General features: G+C 43.8%; 1 long non-coding RNA gene across 1 annotated transcript; it reads left to right on the forward strand.

The window, feature by feature from the left end:
• The first annotated feature begins 2,568 nt into the window (after window positions 1-2,568).
• Window positions 2,569-4,451, forward strand: LOC310707945. The gene is made up of 2 exons (XR_014526773.1): window positions 2,569-2,976; window positions 4,071-4,451. It is a non-coding gene; the product is annotated as an uncharacterized lncRNA (long non-coding RNA).
• Window positions 4,452-7,406: the final 2,955 nt, after the last annotated feature.

Below are 7,406 nucleotides of genomic sequence, written 5' to 3' on the forward strand. Positions count from 1 at the left end.
CTATGTGGTCTTTGTATATGCAGCCATCATATATTAACGTTTTGACCTCGCTGTTCTGACTGCTTAAAAATTTCTCCAGCCCAATTCTGTGCATATCTTGTCCAGAAGAAAGTTCTCCTAAGTTCACCAGGTCTTTCTTTCAGATAGAGTTTGCAGCTAACACTGCCAAGTTGGAGAAAAGCCCACCTGGCCTTTAGCAGCTGCATGAAACTTTCCACAGCAGGCTGATAAACAGTATCATCTACCCTATCAAGATGTGGTTAAAAGCACTTCAATACTATCTGGATAAAAAGTTACTGACCTTCGCCTTTCTTACAGGGCTGCTGTGATGACAAAATAGGGGCCAAAGAGCCATGGACACTACCCTGAGCTCAATGAAAGAAAGGTGCAATCCTGTGCACGTCCACCTAGAAGAAAAACCCACAGAGTTCAATACATTTTAGTTCCAGCCAGATAAGTGGGTATATAATTGCAGCAATAATGACAATGCCATTTACAGTATTGTTTGCTCTATAGGACACACCCGACCATAGGACGCACCTAGTTTTAGAGGGGGAGAACAAAAAAACCCAAAACCCATTCTCTCCCTCTCTGCACAGCTCCCCTTCAGCGAAGCGGAAGGAGAAATGGAGCCCCTTCCATTTCTCCTCCCACTTCGCTGAAGGGGCGCTGCGCAGAGAGGGAAAGCTGCGCAGCGCTTCTCCAGTGAAGTGAAGCCAGGAGAGTCTTGCTCTCCTGGCTTCAGCGAAAGAAACACGAAGCCTCCGGAGCGCAGCAGGAGCTCCCGCTGTGCTCTGGAGGCTTCAGGCGGCTATCCCTGAAGCCTGGAGAGCGAGAGGGGTCGGTGCGCACCGAACCCTCTCGCTCTCCAAGCTTCAGCGAATGCAACGGGAAGCCTCCAAAGCGCGGTGGGAGCGCTCCCGCTGTGCTTTGGAGGCTTCGCGTTGCTTTTGCTGAAGCCATGGAGCTTGCATTTGCTCCATAAGACGCACACACATTTCCCCTTAATTTTTGGAGGGGGAAAAGTGCATCTTATAGAGCGAAAAATACAGTAATATATCTTGGTCTTCTGCAACAAAGACCCATAACACCTTACCAAAAAATTTAGAAAAGTATGTATACATACCCTCCAACATTTCTCCAATGAAAATAGGGATGTCCTATTTCATAATAATAATGATGATGATGATGATACTCTGGGTGGCTTCCAACACATATACAGTGGTACAGTGGTACCTCGCAAGACGAATGCCTCGCAAGACGGAAAACTCGCTAGACGAAAGGGCTTTTGGTTTTTTGAGTTGCTTCACAAGACGATTTTCCCTATGGGCTTGCTTCGCAAGACGAAAACGTCTTGCAAGTTTGTTTCCTTTTTCTTAAAACCGTTAATACAGTTGTGACTTGACTTCGAGGAGGAACTCATAGCACACGGTGTGGTAGCCTTTTTTGAGGTTTTTGAAGACTTTAGTGATTTTTGAAGCTTTTCCAAAACTTTTCCAACACCATGCTTCGCAAGATGAAAAAAATCGCAAGACGACAAAACTCGCGGAATGAATTAATTTCGTCTTGCGAGGCACCACTGTACCTCGGGTTACATACGCTTCAGGTTACAGACTCCGCTAACCCAGAAATAGTACCTCGGGTTAAGAACTTTGCTTCAGGATGAGAAAAGAAATTGTGCTTCGGTGGCGCAGCGGCAGCAGGAGGCTCCATTAGCTAAAGTGGTGCTTCTGGTTAAGAACAGTTTCAGGTTAATAACAGACCTCTGGAACGAATTAAGTACTTAACCTGAGTTACCACTTTAAAAGCATAATAAAACTATATAGGGCTGCCTTCAGATATCTTCTAAAGGTTGTATAGTTACTTATCTCCTTGGCTCTGGGGTCACATAACTCCATACCCTCCAACATTTCCCCAATGAAAATAAGGACGTCCTAAGGAAAAGCAGGACCTTATGGGATCAAATCAAAAACTGTGATGGCTTCTGTAAGTTTGGGGTGTCCCTGGAAAATAGGGACACTTGGACGGTCTGTTGTATATAAATTCATAAACATGTTTCAAGAGCTGGTTAAAAACAACAACCACAACCCTAAGATATCTTTGTAATAAGGATCTCCTAGTCAAATCTCACTTTATCACCAACTATTAGAGTTTCTGGAATTTGCACATCATTCACAAAAGTCACGTTTAGACTGCCTAAAATCCTTCACCAACTGTTCATGAGTAGGGGCACCATAGGCCACAATCACAACACAAATTTAAAGCCATGCATTTGAAACCACTTTAAACAGTCATGGATTTCTTCAAAGATTTCTGGGAGCTGTTGATTGTTCAGGATGCTGAGAGTTGTTAGGAGACCGCTGCTCCTGACAGAGAACTGCAGTTCCCAGCATTCCCTGGGAAAGGGGGTTGATTATTGTACCACTCTAGGAACTGTAGTTCTGTGCAAAGTAAAGAATGTCTTCCTTCATTAGCAATAAAGAATAAAATTTCAGGGATCCTGACTAGTGCTTAGAAAAACAGGGGGAAGCATTGGCCTTGACAGACATGTGAGCAAGAAAGGCCTTTCTTTTTTACAAAAGGAAGAAAATGAAAAACAACTTTTCCCAGAACTGAAAGTCCTCTCCCAGGCTAACATTTCAGAAATTGCTGACGTACGTGAATGAAAAACAGGCGATAACGGGGCACCTTGGGCTGTGCCTTCCCATGGCTCGGATCAGCCCCCCCTTTGCCAGCTGCGTTCCCTCCCCTCCTTCCCTCTCTTGCAAAAGTGATACTTCCCAAGCCTTCAGCAAAGCACAGTTCTTGCGTGGCCCCCATCTGCAGGTGCAGCCGAGGCCTTGGCAAGGGGGAAGGATGGTTATCGCTTCGGAAAACAGCAACACTGTCTTGTAATCCCTCCTCAAGGTCTTGGCCAAAGGATAAATTCTGAGGCAGAGGGACGTGGAGCACTGAAGAGCCCCGGCAACTGATCAGGTAAGACTCATTGCGAGGAGTTCCTCTTCACATTGGGAGCAGGAGACAAGTCCAGCACCTTCGGTGTTCCGGGCACTTTTTGGGGAGATTTTTCTACTTTTTCTTGCAACGCTATGGCACTAGTAAGAGATTTCCTGGGGTTACAGAGGAGTTTTCTTGCATTGTGCCACTCTTTAAAGCAACGAAATCACTTTTTGTTCAGTCTTTTTCTTCCTGCCGCACGTTGGTCCATATGTGAGTGTGTGTTTCTTTGAGATATCTAGTTCTTGTGTTTTAGATGCTGTTGAAAGAAGCAGTGAATGGGAGCACTGCAAATAAATTAATGTTGCCTCATGTGGAAATGTAAATGGGTGCATAGGGAATATATTTGTGTGTATTTCATGTATGTTTTTCTTCTAGGTTTCTTGGCGACCTCTTTTCAAGCTGCAGGATTCCTGTCCATACTTGCTCGTTGTTCCTTTTTCCTATGCATATACTTCTTTGAGAATCTGATCTAAAGAGGCATACGGCATGGGAAAATGGGGCGATTGAGGTGCTCCACCGCCCTGCTCTTCTGCGGCAAGACATCTTCCAGAGGCAAAATGTGGGGAGCGGGGGGACGGGACTTCTGAGTAAACTGGGCTGTAGGGTTGATTTGCAAAACCGCTTGTATGAGAAACTTGCATGAATTCTAAAGATTATTATTTTGCATGCCAGTTAGGTTTTTGAATGTGAAAGGGTACTTAAAAACAGGTTCTTTAATCTGAATAAGCAGGTTAGCTTTGGCTGTAATTCAAAGTGTAATGAATCATGCTTTTTTAAAAGTGAGTTAGCCTTTGATTTAGGAAATCTGTTATGTAGAGCTCATTTAGAATTGCCACCTTTTCGTAGTCAAAGGATCGGTGCTTTTAACGGCTGCATAGTAGGCAAAATTCAACAGGTGCAGCTTTCCCCAGGACAGGGAATCAGTTAATAGGAAATGCTCTATCTGTTTATTTCTGTCTTGCTAAAGGCAAGTGTTTCTCAGTAAGGAAGCCTGGGTGTGATTATGTGATATTATATTGTTAGAATACAAGAGAACATAAAACTAATTTTCTTCTTTGTTTCATCCACAGATCATTTTTCATGTAACTCTCAATGTTAAAGCAGCGGGGGAATCGTTGCCTTGCTTTTTTTAAAGATCTCTTTCGAGATTGTTGCATCCCTTTCAGCTCAATTAATTTTCTAACTCTTACTCATCTGTATAAAATTGCTGTGTAATATGCCTATATGTTTTCTGACAGAACTTTGCATAATGACGTGCTGTATTTAATGATGTATTGAATTTTAAGCATACACTGCAATAATGTTCAAAAAGTACAAGTTCATAAATGCTATCAATTTGTGGGGAAATGTGGTTGCTTTGATTGTTTTGTGTCACCTTTCCTGGCTTCATTCAGTTTGTAAATGTGCTTCCCCTTTGAGTTGCTGAGCAATAAAAAGAACTCTTGACTGCACTTATGCCTCTTACTTATTTTGCATTAAGACGGGTGGAGTGAGAGCGAGGGAAGAAACAGAAACCGTGTGTTATTGTAGCAATACTTTCGCTTAGTCAGACTGGGAAATGAGTGTGGGGTGATTCAATGTGTTTGTGGTTGCTTCAACAACTTTAAAATTAAATCTAGGTGCCTCTGCGCGCGCACACACACACAAAAAAAACCCCAATGATGCCAAAAGTGTAACGTTGCACAACAAGCAAACAACTGGTGCACTGGTTCACGGTGTGGTAATTGTATATTGAAACACAATGGCACTTAGGGTTCCCTGCAGTGTGGTTAAGCAATAGCAACACTTCAACATCTTCTTAAAAGGCTGCTCGGCAGCACACATGCTCCTAAACCCCATGGAAACCAGAGAAGTTTAAGTACACCTTTAAAACATTTAGGTGCATTGAGGGCAGGAGCTGCTCATCTTGAAACCAGCTCTCTGTGTTGAAATCTCATCAAAAACAATGGGACTTGTTCAAACTGGGCTGGGGAGGGATAAAATTGGGAACTCTTGCACAGAAACACAGGTAGCTGCCTTATATACATTGCTCCATCTAGTCCAGTATTGCCTACACTGACGGGCAACAGCTTTCCAGGGTTTCACACAGGGGTCCCTCCACTCTGTACCTGAAGACACCAGGGTGGGAAGCAATGACCTGTCTGCTAACTAGATACTCTACCACTGAGTGACAGCTATTCCCCTTGTTTTTTTATTTATTGAGAGAAGCTAAGTGCAGGGGACAATTGGGTAGAAACTCAACAGGTAAAATTTTCTCCATGAATAAGGATGCAGTGATAGGGAAAGCCTCATCTGTTCATTTATATGGACAGAGGCTTTGTGTCTTTACAACTGCCTGAGAGACAAATCAGTAGGAGCTTTCCTTATCACAGCACCCCCACTTCTGAACAGGGGAAAAAACTTCACATGTTAAATTTATTTGCAGCTGCTAAAAACACAATGCTTCTATCCATATAAAAAGTGAAAAGAAAAGGGGTGCTAGGGCATTTCTTTTTACATATATTTAGTTGAAAATACACCCCCTCTCCTGCAACCCCCCCCCACTCTCTTTCAAATACAGTATTAAGAACAACTGGGGTCGGTGATAATAGGGAATAAAAAACCATAGAATGCATTTATTCCAATATTTCCTTGAAACTCTGTAGTGTACTTTTAGGGCATGTTGCTGTTGGGTTTGGGGTTTTTTTAAGTTATCTGGCTCATAGAGAAATCCACAGCTCAGTAGTGCAACCCTATGTATATTTACTCAGAATTTGACTCTCACTATGTCCTAATGGGTCTTACATGGACGTCTGCACAGGATCACAGCCCACGTTTGCAATGTGCTGCTTAAATATGTGAATTGTTACTCAGTTACTAGCTCTGTGCCCGGAACCAATCATTTCGTTCATTCACAGATATCTTTTGGGGCACATGTCTCTTGATAGGCTATCGAACGAAATGGTTGAAGCTCCAGCTCTCTGAGTAGCAGAGCTTAGAGATAAGTATTCGGGGTCCTATCACTAAAAAAATTAGCAATAAATAATAGATTTAAATGGTCTGGGGTCTGTACAAGTAAGCAGCCAGCCGATGAGGGTCTCGAAGAAAGCAACACAATTTGAGGGCTCTCGTGGATTACCCGTATATATACAGGGAGAATCAGGCTGCAATCCTATGCCCATGTACTTGGGAGCATGCCCCATTGAACTCAGGGTGGGATCAGGGGGCATCTCCAAAAATATTGATGTTCAGCCTTCCTTCTCTTTTCCAAAAAAACTAATATAAAGGTAGACAGAACAACTGAAGCTCTAGTAGTTGGGTAAAAGAGGGTGAGTTGGCTGTACAGCAGGCACAATGTGGTTTGCCATACAGGTTCAGCTCAAGGATGAAAAAAGCTTCACCTATTAAAATGCTCACCCCCCCCCGCCCTTTGCATCTGAACACCCTACAATCTTTCCAGTTTCTCAATTCCTCCCAGCCTCCAATGCTGATTTATTGCTCCCGTTCCCACCTACAGTGGAACTCAGGTTAAGTACTTAATTTGTTCCGGAGGTCCGTTCTTAACCTGAAACTGTTCTTAACCTGAAGCACCACTTTAGCTAATGGGGCCTCCTGCTGCTGCCGTGCTGCTGGAGCACGATTTCTGTTCTCATCCTGAAGCAAAGTTCTTAACCCGAGGTACCATTTCTGGGTTAGCGTCGTCTGTAACCTGAAGCGTATGTAACCTGAGGTACCACTGTATATCTCAACAAAATAATGGTGAATGCTTAAAACAGGGAAAGCTTCTAGATATTCAAAATGCAGCTAGGGAGCCGAAGGAAAGCTGGGAGCCTCCTTTGGCAAGGAACCTGCTGCTTTTCTGGTCTGATCCTGCGCAGAAACAATGGAACAAGCACCATGGTGGGGTAGAATTAGTATCCACTTTTGGCTCCTTGTTGTTGTTGTTTAGTCGTTTAGTCGTGTCCGACTCTTTGTGACCCCATGGACCAGAGCACGCCAGGCACTCCTGTCTTCCACTGCCTCCCACAGTTTGGTCAAACTCATGCTGGTAGCTTCGAGAACACTATCCAACCATCTCGTCCTCTGTCGTCCCCTTCTCCTTGTGCCCTCCATCTTTCCCAACATCAGGGTCTTTTCCAGGGAGTCTTCTCTTCTCATGAGGTGGCCAAAGTATTGGAGCCTCAGCTTCAGGATCTGTCCTTCCAGTGAGCACTCAGGGCTGATTTCCTTAAGAATGGATAGGTTTGATCTTCTTGCAGTCCATGGGACTCTCAAGAGTCTCCTCCAGCACCATAATTCAAAAGCATCGATTCTTCGGCGATCAGCCTTCTTTATGGTCCAGCTCTCACTTCCATACATCACTACTGGGAAAACCATGGCTTTTACTATACAGACCTTTGTTGGCAAGGTGATGTCTCTGCTTTTTA

Source organism: Podarcis liolepis (assembly GCF_965112155.1).
Source record: "Podarcis liolepis genome assembly, chromosome: 5".
Classification (NCBI taxonomy): Eukaryota; Metazoa; Chordata; class Lepidosauria; order Squamata; family Lacertidae; genus Podarcis; species Podarcis liolepis.